The sequence below is a fragment of the Zea mays genome, chromosome 5 (assembly GCF_902167145.1).
Source record: "Zea mays cultivar B73 chromosome 5, Zm-B73-REFERENCE-NAM-5.0, whole genome shotgun sequence".
Taxonomy (NCBI): Eukaryota; Viridiplantae; Streptophyta; class Magnoliopsida; order Poales; family Poaceae; genus Zea; species Zea mays.
The window spans coordinates 50338442-50358191 of NC_050100.1; the positions used below are offsets into that span (position 1 = coordinate 50338442).

Consider the following 19750-nt stretch of genomic DNA (forward strand, 5'->3'; position numbering starts at 1 on the left):
CTAAAAGTTCTAGCAAATTCAAAGATATTCGATCTCAAGAAATGCCGAATTTGGAGCCGGTTAAAACTTTTATTTCTTGAAAAGAATGCAAATTCGGAAGTCAATCTCATCTCGTAAATCATGTCTCGCTCGTTTATTCGAACTCTCGATGGTTGTTATCTGACCTGTGTCCGAATATGATTTCTCAATTTTCGATCTATGTCCAAATGTTTATCCAAATCTGTACTCTCAAACGGAATGCTATGTTGCATCTGCCTCTACTTAATTCTTATCCGACTCGGTTTAATGTCTCTGTGTCCAATTCGAATTCAAAAATAATCAACATCGGCAATGCTTTTAATTCAACTGACTCGCCTATCCCAATCGCAAATCCGAAAGTCGGTCGAATTCCATGACGATTTATTTTTCTAATAGTGTGCAAAAGATTTTCCCAAGCGATACCAAAAATCAATTTTCTCAATCCAATTAATTCCTCGGTCTCTCGCTCGTCCGGACGTCGGTTCGCTCTGTTCTCCGCTCTGACCGATTCCCCTGCTATTTTTTTCTCTGAGTGCCATCTCCCTGCAGCCATGGTCGAGCTCCTTTTCCCCTGCCATGGACGTGCCCCTCCCTGCACCTCCCCTCCATGGTGGCTTCCAACATCCACGTCGCCGAGCTTCTCCCTGGCCGAGGGCACCCTGGAGCTCGTCGCGCCCCATGCTCGGGCTTGCTCCCTGTCTGTACCCATCTCTCAAGCTGCTGCCACATGCCCCTATGTTTCCCCTCGCAGTTGTAGCCTCGGCGTCATCGTCAAGATTTCCTTGTTGTGCCTTGCACCGTCGACGTTAGTTGGGCGTTCGATAAAATTCCTAAACCAACCAGCATGTTTTGAATAGCCCCGTCCGTGGCGTCGTCGACCCTCGGTGAGACTTCCTGATATCCTTGTTGTTTTCGCGTCCGTGGTGTTCGACGAATTGCCAAACCAATAACTCTTGTGTTATCGCAGCTAGCTGTCGCCATCACGTTTGGCGCTTTGCTTGATCAGTGAAGTGTCGCCGAGTGGGCAATGCGCGCAACTAGTCTCTGTTCTTCCAGGGTAACTACAGTGATGGTTTACTGTATTTTATAAAAAATTGATTGATGTCGTGCGTATGTATGTGCGTACATGTATGTGTGTGGTGGTGGTTGTTTCCGCATTTGAAAAGCAGGCGTAGTGTTGACATGAGAATTCGGTTTATAGTGCAAATCATGTGAACAATGCATCAGTAATTATGTATGCAAATCATGTGAATGGGGGGGGGTCAATGGGGACGGTTGATGTGTGTGGGGACGGAGTGCCCTGACATGTCGTGTATTTAGGTTTACCTTGCAAGGTTAAAACTCGATTCAAATCATCTACTTCTCGCAGCTAATGAGACTGCTTGATCCATTATACTGCATTGAGTAATAAGTGGAAATGAGATTATGACATATGCTTTCAATTATGCACTTTAAATTGCTCTTTTCAATTGGTATTTACCTTCAATTAATTAGCATGCATACTAGAAGAATCATACTGTAGGATTTGCTAGGTTTAATTCATAACCTTGGAACAAAGCCAACATGGTTTAAAATATTAAATAAATCACGACACATAGCTTAGCCAAATTCCAAAATAAATGATGCCTAAGTGATAAACCCAACGGGTAGAAAGGGAGCCCGATCTTTCGATGAGAGTTGACGATGGTTGGAAAAGGGTTGGAGAATGACATTGGCTGCCCGACTACCACAACCAAGATGGTGTGGCGCCTTGAGCGACAGGTACACCGTCTCCTGATAACTACGATTTATGGTGGAGGTCGACGTTATGCTATCTGACTACGACAACCACAAGGGTGTTGCGCCTTAGCGACAGTTACACCGGCTCCTATTGTTGCTGCTCTTTCCATGCCAAGAACAACCTTGAACCTACAAGCAATCGAGAACAAGCAAGAACAAGATAAAAAGCAGACAATCACGAATCTGATGAAGTTGGTGTCATGTTTCAAGTAACCGGGTGGTCTAGCCGACACACACGTTTACAAGGAAGTAGTAAAGGCTAAACTTACATCAAACAAAACCCAAGTTCTTTGGGGCTACTAGTTGCTTAAATAGAGGTATAGAAATAAGGAGTTCTGGTGGAGTAACGAAACACTCTAGGCAGTTCCTGGACGCCTCAGTTGGTATCTCTCATTAATTCTTGATACACCAGAAAGAAGATGAAGAGAGCTTTCGAACAGTACTTATTTGCCGTAAATAACCTTGGGAGTTGAAAGATATACTCCATTTAATTTGGTGCATGTTGCGGTTACGAAATTGACTTGGGTAGAGCAGGATTTCACTTAGTAGTTCCTGGACGCTTAGTGTGTGATCTCTCATTTATTCTTGATCCACTAGAAAGTAGATGAAGAGACCTTTCCAAGAAGTGCTTATTTACTTTAAACAACCTTGGGAGTTGAAAGATATGCCCTCTTAAACATGCACTTGTTGTAGTTACAAAATCCTCTCGGGTGCAACAACTTTTATTGCCTTGTTGCCTTCCCCACTCCAAGATGGTTCACCTCCCAAACACCTAAGCATAATAAAGTCATAGCAATACTTTAGTACCTCATTTAAAGAAGAATTAGCTTCAACAGCAAGGAACGAGTTCAGCTGATAATTAAGTTTACGTGCACGAGCTCGCGTCATTGGTCCTTAATTAGCTACGAATGGTGAAGTGGCCACTGGTGTGGTTGTATCAATGATAGTGATTTCTTCATCACCAAGTTTATCTTTCATTTGGTATTCTAAATACCAATCACTTCTTAAGTATTGTTTTCAAATAAATCAAGACACATAGCTTTGCCAAATTGGAATCATATTCATTAAACTGACAATTGAAACAAGTTTAACTTAGCCAAATTCCAAATAAATCACGAGACAGCTTAGCCAAATTCCAAAACAATGATCTCTTTCATTTGGTACATGCAATCACTTCTTTCAATTGGAATCATATTGTTTCAATTGATATCTTACAATTCGGTACCTTGAAATTTTCAATTGGTATCTATTGGTGACTTGTTTTTTAAACCTGAAAGAGATAAAAAAACAAGCCAACACAAATGAAAAGATTCCCCCTTCACACATTCATTAACCTCGTAGGAGGAGATTAATGAAAGGGAGAAGGTGTAAAAAGGTAATAGAGAATTGACAAAATGATTCATTTTGATTCATCTTGTTATTCATCATTTCATATTGAAAATTGATTACATATGTACCTTCCGCTTTACAAAGAAAGCATGAATATAAGACAATATATCTTCGAAGTCTGAGCGAATTGGTTCTCCCTCGGACTACAAGTCTCCCTTGTGCATGTCACTCTACTCCTATTTATAGTGGTGAGATACAACTTCATATAAAATTACAAACATGTCCATAAATCCTATACATATGAGCTACAAATCTTGTAAGGCTAATGTTGTCTTTTCCAACCTCGTATCATGCCAACCAATCTTCTGGATTCTTCTCATCCCCTTCTTCTTGTGTGTTAGCGCATCGGAGCTGAAGCTTCTTCTCCCCTTCATTGTTGTTCACAAGTCAATCCGACAAGGCTGAAGCTCCCCAGCTTCGTCCCTTCCTTGCATGTCGCTGCAGACTAGATGAAAATAAAGGTCCATCATTATAATAAGTGTCTAACATCTCCTTTGATACTTAGAACTAGCTGGCCCTTAACCTTTTTGAATGAGTCGAACGTCGATCTCCATCAATGCGGTATATAAACCTATTGAGCATATTGTTGACACCTTTTTGGAGGCGCCAAACACTCAACAAGAACCGTGGCGGTGCCCTCTGCACAGAGGCGGACGGTCCACGCGCGAGGGCCTGACGGTCCGCGGCCTGGTGCGAGGCGCGGCGGTACTCTCTGCGCAGGGGCGGACTGTCCGCGGCCTGGGGCCGGACGGTCCGCAGCCTGGTGCGCGGCTAGGGCTCCTGCCTGACGGCCGGACGGTCCGCGCCCTGGGGCCGGACGGTCCGCGCGTACGCAGGGACGGCGGAAGATCGCCGACGGTGCCTGGATCTTGCTCCCGGGAGGGACCCCGTCGGGGAGTAGAGATCCTAGGTTGTGTCTAGGCTCGGGCTGGCCGACCTAGACTCCTCTAATCGACGTAGAGCCGAAGAGAGATGAAGAATTTGGGGATTGGAAGGCTAAACTAGGGCTAAACTAGAACTACTCCTAAGATAAAATGCGAAATAGAAGTTGTATTGATTCGATTGATGATTACAAATCGGCCGTATACCTCTCTATTTATAGAGGAGGGGGGCTGGACCCTTTACAAACTAATTCCCGAGCTTATCCCGCGATTTTAGCTAACAACCGTAGCACAAAACTCGGAACCCTAATCTGCTCTGCGCACGCGTGGACCGTCCGGCCCACAGGCGCGGACCGTCTGGACCGCGGACCGTCCGGCCTCAGGGCCGAACAGTCCGCCGGCTCATTTCTGGTTCGAACATATGCCCCCTGCCTTTTGGTGGAGCTGGGCGAACCAAAAGCAACTAACTCGATGTGATCACATCGGTTTTCTTAGGCATCTTGCCACATACTAGGATGGTACTGTTTGAGGAAACGCCCATTCAAAGCCTTAGGTAAATCCTTGCCTTGTAATGTTTGTAGTAAATAAGCGTTACCAGACATCACCTGTTTCACTTTATAAGGACCCTCCCAGCTTGGCGACCATTTCCCGAACTTTCGGTCTTTATTCCTTAGAGGCAGAATGGTCTTCCACACCAAGTCTCCTACTTGAAATGATTTTGCTTTGACCTTCTTGTTGTAGGCCCTGGCTACCATGATCTTGTCCTTTTCTATTGCTCCCAAAGCTATCATCCTCTTCTCGGTCACCTCATCAATATTATCCATCATTGAATTATAATAATCAGTAGCAGTTAGATCATTTTGTCTGGCAAACCTGACAGCATTCAAACTTATTTCCACAGGTAACACTGCTTCCTGCCCATAGACAAGCTCAAAAGGAGATACTTTAGTAGCACTATGTTTAGATATTCTATGAGCCCATAAAGCTTCAGACAAAATCTTATGCCAATGTTTAGGATTATCAGATACCTTCTTCTTTATCAAATTAATCAACGTCCTATTACTAGACTCGGCCTGTCCATTGGCCTGAGCGTAATATGGAGACAAATTAAGCAGCTTAATTCTGTATAATTCAGCAAATTCACGTACCTCCTTTGACATAAAAGAAGTACCTTGATCTGTAGTCAAGGTCTGGGGAATGCCGAATCTATGAATAATATGCTCAGTTATGAACTCAATTACCTCCTTGTGCGTCATGTTCTTTAGAGCAACGGCTTCAGTCCATTTGGTGAAATAGTTAGTGGCAACTAACACAAACTGATGCCCCTTTGATGATGAAGGATGAATTTCTCCAATAAAGTCTAATCTCCATCCTCTGAACGGCCAAGGCTTGATGATAGGATGTAATTCGGCTGCAGGGACCAACTGTAGGTCGCCGAATTTTTGACACACTTGGCAACCCTTGTAGTACTTGAAACAATCAGCTATCATACTAGGCCAATAAAAACCAGACCTTCGCAACAACCACTTCATCTTTGGAGCTGATTGATGGGTACCACAAATTCCTTCATGTACTTCGGCCATGGCTAATATAGCATCATCTGGGCCCAAGCACTTAAGCAGGACATCATTAACCGTTCGGCGGTAAAGTTCATCACTCATCAAAACATACTTGAAAGCTGTTCGCCGAATGTTCTTATCTGTCCTGATATTGGGATTTTGCAAATAATTAAGTATAGGTGTCCTCCAATCACTTGCATCGGCTTCATTGTCAGCCAAATCGATTAAGAGAACATTTCTGGTAACCTCGGACGGTCCGGCGTCATCACGCGGACGGTCCGCGACCTGGGAATTTGGCTCTGCACTGGTTATCAGATTTTCAGTTTTGTGAAATTTCCCTCTCTTTATCCGATAACCTGATGCATCTTGTGCCAAATCATTAGCTCTATGATTCTCAACTCTAGAGATATGCCGAATACTGAATTCGTCAAAAGAATGGATTATGCTCCAACATTTCTCAAGATAATTATTTAGAGTACCATCAAGACATTGATATTCTTCTAACACTTGTTGGACAACCAGCTGAGAATCACCAAATACCTTCACATGTTTTACTCCCATACCATTTAAAAGTTCTAAGCCGAATAGGAGGGCCTCATATTCAGCTTGATTATTAGTGCAATAAGTTTTCAATCGGCTAGAGAAGTCAAAGGAGACATTACTTGGTGAAACAAGCACAATGCCAATTCCTTGCCCTTCATTGCAAACTGATCCATCAAAATATAAAGTCCAAGGAGTAATAGTGAGGTATGACATGTCTAGTTCATGAATATCATTAACCCGATGTTCTACAATAAAATCCGCTACGACTTGGCCTTTCATAGATTTCAATGGTTCATAGGCCAAGTCATATTCTATGAGTGCATAAGCCCACTTACCAATTCTACCACTCATAATTGGGTTATGCAACATGTATTTGATTACATCGGCTTGACCAGAAACAGTGCAATGACTAGACAGTAAATAACATCTACATTTTGTGCATGCATAAAACAAGCATAAGCATAACTTTTCAATAAAAGTGTACCTTGTTTCAGCATCCACCAACCTTCGGCTTAGATATGTCACCACATGCTCCTTCCCTCAGTTTCTTGTGTCAGAACAGCCCCAATAACCTTGTTGAAAGGATCACGATGCCCAAGAGGGGGGTGAATTGGGCTTTTCTAAAAATCAACACTAATTAAAACCTAAGCAAGAGCTAAACAAGAGCCCAACTTCACCCCAACAACTAGCACTAAGAAACTAATACTAGAAATGTAACAAGGCTAAAACAATGCTTCAAATACTTGCTAAACAAATACACAAAGTAAATAGCTTGAATTAAGTGCGGAATGTAAAGCAAAGTTTAGAAGACTCCTCCAATTTTTCCCGAGGTATCGAAGAGTCGGCACTCTCCACTAGTCCTCGTTGGAGCACCCGCGCAAGGGTATCGCTCCCCCTTGGTCCTCGCAAGAACCAAGTGCTCACTACGAGATGATCCTTTGCCACTCCGGCGCGGTGGATCCCTCGAGACCGCTTACAAACTTGAGTCGGGTCACCAACAAGATCTTCACGGTGATCACCGAGCTCCCAACGCCACCAAGCCGTCTAGGTGATGCCGATCACCAAGAGTAACAAGCCATAGACTTTCGCTTGACCAAGAGAAGCCTAATGCAAGTGGTGTGTGCTCTAGGTGGCTCTCACTAGCGCTAATGAGGAACAAGCGCGGATTATGATTCTCTAATCTCCTCACTAGGCTTTTGGTGCTTGCAATGCTCTACCAAGGTGCTGGAATAAATGTGGAGTGCAAGACAATGAATGTGGTGGGTGGAAGGGGTATAAATAGCCCTCACCCACCAACTAGCCGTTACAGGAAACTTGCTGCGCGATGGCGCACCGGACTGTCCGGTGCGCCACCGGTGCGCCAACGGTGCGCCACCGGTGCGCCAACGGTCACTTCCAACGGCTAGTTCTGACAGCTAGCCGTTGGACTCATGGCGCACCGGACAGTGAACAGTTCACTGTCCGGTGCACACCGGACAGTCCGGTGCGATGTCCGGTGTGCCGCTAAAATTCATTTTCCGAAGGCTGCGCTCTCGGGTTTCTGCTACTGGGTGAGTCCCTGCTGTGGACCAGCCTGGTCCCACCTGGCAGAGGGTGCACCGGACAGTCCGGTGCACACCGGACAGTCCGGTGCCCCAAAGCCAGAAACCCTAAGTCTTGTTTTTCAGCTGATTTTCAAATCGGTTTTCGCTCTAACTTGTGTGTGAGTTCTAGAGTGACACCTAGCACTGTGTATGAGTGTGATTGTGCACCAACACTACACTAGAACTCTCTTGGTCAAACTACTCATCGACAACCCCTCTTTATAGTACGGCTAAAAGAGAATAAAAAGCCTAATTAAAATGCGAGTGTCCACATCTCCTTGACACTCGGACTCCGTAGACCTTCACCTTTTGTTTCGTCGTTTTAGCCGTCGCTTCGAGTTCTTATCTCCGGGATTGTTTTCTCCGTTGTAGTACTTCTACCTGTCATGTGACCTAACTTACCATTTGTCTCTGCAAAACACACGTTAGTCACATATAATAATACGTTGTCATTAATCACTAAAACCAACCAGGGGCCTAGATGCTTTCAATCTCCCCCTTTTTGGTGATTGATGACAACCCTACAAGTTTTGTGAGAGTAGTTTGTTTTGAAGATTCTGTCAATTGAAAGAATGGTTAGTTATACTCAGTAATTTTTGACAGAAAGAATGTGTACCATAATAATAAGAGTGAGCGCATACACATCATAAGATTCTTGTTCATATAAAAGAAAAAGTAAATTAATGAAACAAGAGCTAGAAGACTGGCGATTTGAAATAAGGTGAAAACGTAATACACACAGTCAACCAGAAGCAACGAGAGTATATGACGAGTTTGTGAGCCAAAAACATAAAGCTAGTACAGAGAGTAGCAGGCACAAATATTACATCAAAAGAACACTGACTCTCTCTCTAACTCCCCCTAGCTCTCACAACTCATATCTCTCCCCCTTTGGCGTCAAACACCAAAAGGGACCTGAACCTAAACACCTGATGCAGGAGGAGGCGGCGGGGGCGCATCCGGTCGAGGTCGAGGTAGCAGAGCAAACGCCGACGGAAGGTCAGAGTCAGTCTCAGATCCAGGATCTGCGGTAGAGGCTGGAGCTGGTACTGACTCGGACGCAGGCAGCGCTGCAGGAGCTACCGGAGCAGAAGCAGTCACAGATACTGCCACAGCAGTAGTGGTAACAGCAGATGCTGGTGGCACTGGCGGCTGCGGGCAGACAGAGCTGAGAACTGGTGAAGTGAACGCCAAGGTGACCGGCCGGAGCGGAGAGGTAACAGCAGGGGGTGCAGACAAGATCGAAGGCACTACTGGAGCGTGAAGCGAAGAAGGCGGAGCAGACTGAACTGGAGACGCTGAGATACCAGAATGCTGAAGCATGAGGGCCATGAATGCCCTATTCTCTGCCCTATCCTGAATAAGCTGCTGCTGAAGTGAATCCTGCCTGTCCTGCATAGTCTGAAACATTGAGAGCATTCTCTCAGACATACGGGCCTGCTCGGCTGCCAGCTGAGCCTGCTGCTGAGTGAGAGTCTGAAGAATCGAAGCTAGAGCAGGGTCCATAGCCTGAGTGGTAGCAGGGGCAGCACTAGAGCTCCCAGCCTCATGATCATGAGAGCGTGGAGGCATAGGAGGCGGAGGTGGAGGAGGAATCCCAAAATCATCATCATCATCATCATCATCTGCTGCACCCTGGGTGTCAAACTGACGAAGTGCTGCATCCTCAGCCTGAGTGTCAAACACAGGAGCATAAGCTGGCACTGGAATCTCTGGAGCAGGACGGTAAGATCCAAACACAAGGCGAGAGGCCTCAAGGGTGCTCTGAAAGCGAGGTGGCTGGATCAGCTGCGCAAATATGTAGCATAAGTAGTGAGCATAGGGTAGCTGCCGCCGAGCACGAATCCCATCCAGAACAGTGTCCTCAATCTCACAGATCAGAAAGTCAACAACATCAAACTCAGAGTGGGATACCAGGGCACCAAGGAGCCAAAGCTGGATATGAGTGGTGGCCTCCCTGTATCCCATCCTAGGCAGGAGTGTCCGTCTGACGAGCTCATATAAGCACTTCGCTGCAGTAGTGAAGTCTGCTGGAGAACGTCGCGACCCATCTGTGAAAGGCGGGCGGAACAGAGCCGCGACGTGAGCTGTCCCTGGAGCTACACCACCGTGAGGGCGACGTGGAGGATCTGAAGTGCCGTAACAGAGACTGTGGAGGCGAGTCGACGAATCAGGGAATCCAAAAAGCTGTCTGATCTGACTGGCAGTGATCGTGACATCCTCGCGCTCAAAACGGAACCTCATCCACTGATGATCCGGGTCAATCCAAACAGAGGCATAGAAGACGCGGACCCACTCCTCAACATATCTGCCGCTGATAGTCAGAAAGGATAGAAGGCCTGGCAAATATGTGAGATGCGCCTCAGACTCAGCACCGGCTGCTAGCAAGAAGGCTGGAAGATCTAAGAGGCGGTGAACACGAAGCGCAATCTGAGCTGACATCTGTGCCCTGAAGAAAGACTCCTGAATCCGAGTGCTGAAAAGAACTCCTGCTGCTGGGTCTCTCTGAGCTGGCAGCCAAGACTCCACGGGTACGTACCTGAACCGACGTACCCGGGCTGCAGTGGCACGCTGAAGATCAAATAGACGAGGATCCGAACCCAGTGGACGGACCTCAGTCTCATCGCGCTCCCGGAAGCGAGGTGGAGGGACAGGTGGAGCTGAAGCGGGAGCGGGGACAGGGGAAGCAGTGGAAGCTGGCGTGGTGCTGGTAGTGGGTATGGCGGTGGAGGTGGATGGAGCAATAGGAGTGACTGGAGCAGGCAGAGTGGGTGGCGGAGTGGAAGCGGAGGTGTGAGTGGAGGAGCGAGACCGGGAGGCGAGACGACGAGCACGGAAAGCAATCTGATCTGATGGAATATCCGGCTGATCTCCAAGTGCTGCCTGTGCAGCGGCTGCGGCAGCTGCTGCTGCTGCGCGAGCCTCTCTGTCTGAACGCCGCTTCTTGCGGCCTTCCTGCTGCTCCAGGTACACAGTCTTCCCCTTCACCTGCCTGAAGGGGCGACGAGGGTCCTCGTCATCGCCACCCCCTGATGCCGACGCATTCTTCGTGCGCGGCATCCTGAACTAAAGTCTGGAAAGCGCACACTGGAGGTGACGATCCAGGCAGAACGGAAGACGGCACACACAAAGTCACTGAAATGACAGAAGAGGTGAGCACGTATTAGTCACATAGTCATAAGCATATGAAATGTGAATAAATACATACACAAAGAGATATGGCACGAGATGGGACGATCGATAAGTCAAAAGCCGTGAAAACGACGTTCGACGGACAAATAGAGACATAGGATGATTGGAATTCAAATTGAGGCACAAAACGATATGGGATTGAGCCGATACTTCACGAATAGGTTTATATAGGTCAATATGAGTGAAGTGTGTGCTTGGTTTGAATTTAGGCGAAGAAATAGGGTTTTGGGCACTCGGCTCGGAAACGATCGTGCAAAACGAGAATTTTGGTTAAATTTAAGCCTGGGATCTCGGATTGGCGTGAAATTTGGCAAGTAGGTTACTGGAAGTGTGGTGAAGGTGCCTGAAAAATTTGGGTTCAATTGGAGCAAGTTTGGCTGGTTTGGGCATTTCACCGAGCACTTGGTGGGCGGGGATTTAGGGTTTTAGGTATATGGCCATTTGAGGTGGGAATGCCCTCCCGAAGGAGCTAAGAGTTTGCAAGGATACACAATAGGGACATTAGAGCACAAACCACCAATTGGATTCACAGGAATTCACAGATTTGGAAGATTTGCAAAAGGGGGTGGTGAGTGGAATGCCACAGAGACCTTCAATCCGAGAGCAGGGAGATTGAGGGAAGGAAAGGAGCTGCTCACCGAGGGGAAGGGCACGGGCGAGGTCGCCGGAGCCTGGCGAGGACGGTGGCCGCCGGTGAGAGAAGGACGCCGGCGGGCGCTGGGAAATCGCCGCTGGACAGAGAGCACAGGCGCTGGCTGGGAAACAAGGGGCTTCTGGCCCGGCTCGGGCTGGAGGCCGTTTTTTAAAACGCGAGATGGGCACACCGGACAGTCTACAGTGGCTGTCCGGTGCACACCGGACAGCGCACAGTAGCTGTCCAGTGAACCACCGGACAGCGCACAGGAAAAAGACTTTTAGCGCGCGGCTGCCGGTGCACCGGACATTGCACAGTGCAGTGTCCGGTGCACACCGGACTGTCCGGTGAGCCCAGACAGAGGGGAGTTTGGAAAATTTTGAATTTTTCTATCTAACTCCTAACCAAACCAAATCCCAACTTATAATCACACAAAAGAACACTTGTTGGGACAGGTATTGGCACCCTCATATACTTTTCAAAATATTTTGCCATAGGCTAGATAATTTTTAGAGAAAATAGGCAAATGGTGAAATTTGCATTTTGGTTTGCACTAGGGGTTTTCATGAGTGATTTGAGTTTTGAATACTCCCCCTAAGTGCAGTACCTCATGCATATTTCAAGAACCAATAATTGCATGAAAGTAAGAATTTAAGTGCTTAAAAGCTTAAAAACTAAGACTTGTCAAGTTTGACCCGAGTTAAGCTTTTTCACTCGCTTTATTGGCGGTTATCTCAACTAGGTTAGACAAGCCCTAGATGCAATACAAGGAATTTAAATATGCAATGCAAGCTTGACAACACCATTTGACATTTCACATAAAATTTCTGAGATCAAGAATATTTAGTTCATTCCTCAACATGCAAAAGCGGGTCTTATCAAGTGGCTTAGTGAAAATATCCGCTAATTGATCTTCCGACCTCACTCCTTCTAAAATGATATCTCCTTTAGCAACATGATCTCTAAGGAAGTGATGACGGATATCAATGTGCTTGGTGCGAGAGTGTTGTACAGGATTATTAGCAATTTTAACAGCACTCTCATTATCACACAACAAAGGTACTTTTTCTAGAACTACGCCATAGTCTAGAAGAGTTTGCTTCATATATAAAATCTGTGTGCAACAAGCACCTGCGGCAATGTATTCCGCTTCGGCAGTTGACAAGGCAACACTATTTTGCTTTTTGGATGTCCATGAAACTAGTGATCTACCAAGCAAATGGCATCCCCCAGAAGTACTTTTCCTATCAATTTTGCAACCGGCATAATCCGAATCGGAATAGCCAATTAAATCAAAAGTAGCTCCTTTGGGATACCACAGACCAACGCTTGTGGTGTGCTTGAGATACCTAAGAATTCTCTTAACAGCGCGAAGATGAGCTTTCTTAGGATTAGATTGAAATCTAGCACACATGCAGACACTAAACATGATATCGGGCCTAGATGCGGTAAGGTATAATAAACTACCAATCATAGAACGGTAGAGAGTTTGATTAACCGGGTTACCTCCCTCATCTAAGTCGAGATGTCCATTTGTAGGCATGGGGGTCTTGATTGGTTTGCACTTCTCCATGTTGAATCTTTTCAACAAGTCTTTGGTATACTTCTCTTGAGAGAGAAAGTTACCATCTTTCATTTGCTTGACTTGAAAGCCGAGGAAGTATGTTAGCTCACCAATCATTGACATCTCGAACTCCTTCGACATCAACTCACCAAATTCCTTGCAATGACAGTCATTTGTCGAGCCAAAGATTATATCATCAACATATACTTGACAAATGAAAATATCACCGTTATGTTTCTTGGTGAAGAGAGTCGTGTCGACGGTCCCGATTTTGAAGCCCTTTTCGATGAGGAAGTCGCGAAGACGCTCATACCAAGCCCTTGGAGCTTGCTTTAGTCCATATAGCGCCTTGGACAACCTGTAAGCATGGTTAGGATATCTAGGGTCTTCAAATCCAGGCGGTTGCTCAACATATACAAGTTCATTTATGAAGCCATTTAAAAATGCACTTTTTACATCCATTTGATAAAGTTTTATATCATAACATGATGCATATGCAAGTAGGATACGGATGGCTTCCAGTCGAGCAACCGGTGCAAAGGTTTCTCCAAAGTCTAAGCCTTCAACTTGAGAGAATCCTTTTGCAACAAGTCTTGCCTTGTTTCTTACAATCACACCTTGATCATCCTGTTTGTTTCTGAACACCCACTTTGTTCCAATGATTCTTGCATCTTGTGGGGGCTTCTCCAGGGTCCAAACTTCGTTACGGGTGAAGTTGTTAAGTTCTTCATGCATGGCATTCACCCAGTCCGGATCCTGTAGCGCCTCATCTATACAAGTAGGCTCAACACAAGAAACAAAAGAGTGATGTTCAATAAAATTAGCATGTCTATGTGATCGAGTAATAACCCCTTGTGAAGGACTCCCGATGATTTGGTTTTGAGGATGAGCTTGAAGTAGTGATGAGTTTCTCCTGTTAACCACTTGGGAAGAAGATCCTGGAGCATCAACATCTTCGGCTTGTACCCTTGCTTGTTCATGAGAGACAAATGTATCTTCATTTGCATGCCTCTCATCTTTTTCATCATCTTGTGGTACATTTGATGAAGAAGGCCTGTCAATGATTCGCACCTCTTCTTCATCTTCTTTTGGTTTGATAGCTCCAATAGGCATGTTCTTCATTGCTTCCCTAAGTGGCTCATCACCTACATCATCAAGATTTTCAAGTGCTCCTTGGGAGCCATTAGTCTCATCAAATTCCACATCATATGTTTCTTCTACCACGCCAGTGGCATGGTTGAATACTCGATATGCTTTGGACTTTAATGAATAACCCAAAAGAAAACCAATATCACAACGTCTTTGAAACTTCCCTAAATGATGGCGTTTTTTGTAGATGTAGCATTTGCACCCAAACACCCGGAAGAAAGAGACGTCTGGCTTTTTCCCATTTAGCAGTTCATAAGGAGTCTTCGCAAGTAGCCGGTGAGGAAATAGCCTGTTTGATGCATAGCAAGCAGTGTTGACAGCTTCGGCCCAAAACCTCTCCGGTGTGTTATACTCATCAATCATTGTTCTTGCAAGAGTGATCAAGGTCCTATTTTTCCTTTCAACAACTCCATTTTGTTGAGGTGTATATGTGGCAGATACTTCATGCTTGATCCCAATTTCATCACAGTACTCATTAATGTTGGTGTTGTCAAATTCTTTGCCATTGTCACTTCTAATCTTCTTAATCTTGCAATCAAATTCATTTTGAGCTTTCTTGGCAAACTTCTTGAATGTAGATGCAACTTCAGATTTGTCATGGAGAAAGAACACCCAAGTGTATCTTGAGAAGTCATCAACAATCACTAGACAGTAGAGGTTGCCACCGGCACTGACATAATTTGTAGGTCCAAATAAATCCATATGAAGTAGTTCCAGTGGCCTTGATGTTGACATGAAAGCTTTAGTGGGATGTGTATTAGCAACCTGCTTTCCAGCTTGACATGCACTGCATGGCTTGTCCTTTTCAAATACCACATCCTTTAATCCTCTAACCATATCTTTCTTTAATACCTTCTTGAGTGTGCTCATCCCAACATGTGCAAGCCTCCTATGCCAAAGCCATCCAAGAGAAGCTTTGGTGAAGAGGCAGGTTCTTAAGTCTGCATCTTCTGAAGTGAAATCCACTAAGTAGAGGTTGTTGTATCTAAAACCCTTGAATACCATTGATTCATCATCCATTTTTGTTACAATAACCTCTGATGGAGTGAATAAGCATTGAAGTCCAAGATCACAGAGTTGTCCCACTGATAATAAATTGAAGCTCAAAGGTGCAACTAAGAGAACATTTGATATTGATAAGTCATTTGAGATTGCCACCTTGCCAAGTCCTTGTACTTTTCCTTTTGAGTTGTCTCCAAATGTGATTTTATCTTGACCATCAACATTCTCATCTAATGAGGTGAACATCCGTGGGTTGCCTGTCATATGTTGTGTGCATCCACTGTCAATAACCCAATGGCTCCCACCGGTCTTGTAGTTCACCTACATTCACAGACAATTCAAGCTTGAGTTTTGAGAGCCCTATATTGCATAGGACCAGTGACTCTCTCAATTAAGGACTTTGCCACCCAGATTTGTCTAGGTCTACTCTTATTTGGTGGACCTAGGAATGTAACCTTAATCTTTCCATTTGCAACCTTTCTTAGAACATAGTGAGCATTGAAAGCAAATGGTCTTGAGTGCTTAGGCAAGGGAGTTGGTGGTTTAGCTTTGCAGTTGTGGGCAAAATGACCTTCATTTCCACACTCAAAGCATTTGATAGGCTTGTGAGTCTGCTTTGGCTTGTATTGAGTGATAGATTTCTTTTGCACAAAAGCATTGTATCCAATACCACTCTTGTTATTTTTCATAACAGTGTTCATAAGCAGCTCATTTTGGAGGTATTGACCCTTGTTGAACTTTTGCACACTTGTTGCAAGATGTTCATTTTCACTTTTTAGTTTCTTGACCTCATTCTTAAGCCTTTGATTATCCACTGCCAACTCATTGTTGAAATCATTGTTCTCAATAGCAACTTTTCCTCTAGTAGTTGCATCAGTCAAATAATTCTTCAATTTTTGGTTGTCTAAAGTCAGGACTTCAACTTTTTCAGTCAATTCAGCATGTAGACTAGTTTGCTCTTCTTGAATCAAATCATCACATGAGGTTGCTACATCAAGCTTAACAACAGGGTTAATAGCCTCATGTGTTTTGCAAGATAAAAGTTCATTTTCAACAAGAAGATTGTCATGATCAAATTTAATTTGAGTATAGTCTTCCTTGATCTTAACTAGTCTATTTTGCAACTCCCTATTAGCTTCATTTAATTTGTCATATTTTTCCTTAGCATCTTTTAGGGAGATTGTGAGCTCATTTACAGTTGATGACATAGTTTTATTTTCTTCTTTTATTTCATCACTAGCCTTTATAACTATGTCATACTTGGCATTTAAAGATTCATTTTCATTTTTCAACCTATCACATTTAGCTTTTGACTTTCTAATGATTTGAGTATATTCTTTAAGTAAGTCAGCTAACTCATCATATGAAGGTGAAGCAAATTCTTCATCACTATCACTATCACTATCATCATCAATATCATTTTGTACCTTTCGTTCACCCTTAGCCATAAGGCACAGGTGAGAAGTGGATGATGGCGATGGTGGTGGTGAAGAGAAGTCCCCGGCGATGGCCGCAACTTTTTCATCATCCTCTTCTTCACTTGAAGAAGATCCACTTGATGATTCGACGTCGGTGAGCCAGTCACCAACAATATAGGCCTTTCCATTCTTCTTCTTGTGGAACCTCTTTTGCTTCCCATCCCTTCTTTTGAAGAATTTCTTTTCTTTCTTTTCATCATCACTGTCATCTTCTTTCTTGCCCTTGAACTTGTTCTTCTTGGGCTTGTTGCATTGATGAGCAAGATGACCAAGCTCACCACAGTTGTAGCAGTCCATCTCAGAAATGGGCTTTCTTTTGTTGGAGAAGAACTTCTTCTTTCTTGAATCAAATTTGATGCCTTCTCTATTTAGCTTCTTCAACATCTTGGTGGTTTTCCTTACCATCAAGGCAATGTTTGCATCAAGGTCATCATCACTTGAGGATTCTTCCTCAACTTGAATTTTTGCTTTTCCTTTTCTTTCATGATTTGCTTTGAGAGCCAAATCCTTTCTTTTGGAAGATGATTCTTCTTTGTTGATGTGCATGTACATCTCATGAGCATTGATCTTTCCCAAAATTTGTGTAGGTGTGGTAACTGAAAGATCCATTTGATGTAGCACAGTGACAATGTGTCCATATTTGTCTATTGGGAGGACACTGAGAATCTTCCTCACAACATCCGGTTGTGAGATTTGAGTAAGCCCCAATCCATTGACTTCCTCTACAAGAATATTAAGTCGTGAGTACATAGCGTTTGCATTTTCATTAGCAAGCATTTCAAAAGAATTTAACTTTCGCATAGCTATGTGATATCTTTCCTCACGTTCACTTCTAGTTCCTTCGTGTAGAGCACAAATGTCCATCCACAAATCATGAGCATTTTTATGATTCCGAACTCTATTGAACACATCTTTGCAAAGACCTCTAAAAAGGGTGTTTTTGGCCTTTGCATTCCATTTCTCATAATTGGACTCATCACCTACAAGATTTGTGGGATCTCTAGGTTGGGGAAACCCTTGTGTGGCGGCTTTATAGACACCAATGTCTATAGCCTCTAAGTATGCTTCCATACGAATTTTCCAATAAGGAAAATCGTCACCATCAAAAACGGGAGGAGGTCCATCCCCACCGGACATCGTAACTCTAGCGGTTAAGCTAATCTATGAGCAACAAGGCTTTGATACCAATTGAAAGGATCACGATGCCCAAGAGGGGGGGTGAATTGGGCTTTTCTAAAAATCAACACTAATTAAAACCTAAGCAAGAGCTAAACAAGAGCCCAACTTCACCCCAACAACTAGCACTAAGAAACTAATACTAGAAATGTAACAAGGCTAAAACAATGCTTCAAATACTTGCTAAACAAATACACAAAGTAAATAGCTTGAATTAAGTGCGGAATGTAAAGCAAAGTTTAGAAGACTCCTCCAATTTTTCCCGAGGTATCGAAGAGTCGGCACTCTCCACTAGTCCTCGTTGGAGCACCCGCGCAAGGGTATCGCTCCCCCTTGGTCCTCGCAAGAACCAAGTGCTCACTAGGAGATGATCCTTTGCCACTCCGGCGCGGTGGATCCCTCGAGACCGCTTACAAACTTGAGTCGGGTCACCAACAAGATCTTCACGGTGATCACCGAGCTCCCAACGCCACCAAGCCGTCTAGGTGATGCCGATCACCAAGAGTAACAAGCCATAGACTTTCGCTTGACCAAGAGAAGCCTAATGCAAGTGGTGTGTGCTCTAGGTGGCTCTCACTAGCGCTAATGAGGAACAAGCGCGGATTATGATTCTCTAATCTCCTCACTAGGCTTTTGGTGCTTGCAATGCTCTACCAAGGTGCTGGAATAAATGTGGAGTGCAAGACAATGAATGTGGTGGGTGGAAGGGGTATAAATAGCCCTCACCCACCAACTAGCCGTTACAGGAAACTTGCTGCGCGATGGCGCACCGGACTGTCCGGTGCGCCACCGGTGCGCCAACGGTGCGCCACCGGTGCGCCAACGGTCACTTCCAACGGCTAGTTCTGACAGCTAGCCGTTGGACTCATGGCGCACCGGACAGTGAACAGTTCACTGTCCGGTGCACACCGGACAGTCCGGTGCGATGTCCGGTGTGCCGCTAAAATTCATTTTCCGAAGGCTGCGCTCTCGGGTTTCTGCTACTGGGTGAGTCCCTGCTGTGGACCAGCCTGGTCCCACCTGGCAGAGGGTGCACCGGACAGTCCGGTGCACACCGGACAGTCCGGTGCCCCAAAGCCAGAAACCCTAAGTCTTGTTTTTCAGCTGATTTTCAAATCGGTTTTCGCTCTAACTTGTGTGTGAGTTCTAGAGTGACACCTAGCACTGTGTATGAGTGTGATTGTGCACCAACACTACACTAGAACTCTCTTGGTCAAACTACTCATCGACAACCCCTCTTTATAGTACGGCTAAAAGAGAATAAAAAGCCTAATTAAAATGCGAGTGTCCACATCTCCTTGACACTCGGACTCCGTAGACCTTCACCTTTTGTTTCGTCGTTTTAGCCGTCGCTTCGAGTTCTTATCTCCGGGATTGTTTTCTCCGTTGTAGTACTTCTACCTGTCATGTGACCTAACTTACCATTTGTCTCTGCAAAACACACGTTAGTCACATATAATAATACGTTGTCATTAATCACTAAAACCAACCAGGGGCCTAGATGCTTTCACTTGTCTTCAGCTGCAATGTATAATCTGAATGGTGCTCCTACTTGTGGTGCTTTTAACACGGGAGCCGAAGACAAGTATTTTTTAATGAGATCAAATGCTTCCTGCTGCTCTGCCCCCCAAGTGAATTCAGCATCATTCTTAAGCCGAAGGATAGGGGTGAAGGCATCAATCTTCCCGGCTAGGTTAGAAATAAACCTTCGTAAATAATTCACCTTGCCGAGAAACCTCTGCACTTCGACCTTACAAGTCGGAGGCCCCACATTCCGAATAGACTTGATTCGGTCAGGGTCTA

General features: G+C 44.9%; 1 long non-coding RNA gene across 1 annotated transcript; it reads left to right on the top strand.

Annotated features, from left to right (window-relative positions):
• The first annotated feature begins 365 nt into the window (after positions 1 to 365).
• Positions 366 to 1256, top strand: LOC103626328 (uncharacterized). Its single transcript, XR_552862.3, has 2 exons — positions 366 to 902; positions 986 to 1256. It is a non-coding gene; the product is annotated as an uncharacterized lncRNA (long non-coding RNA).
• Positions 1257 to 19750: the final 18494 nt, after the last annotated feature.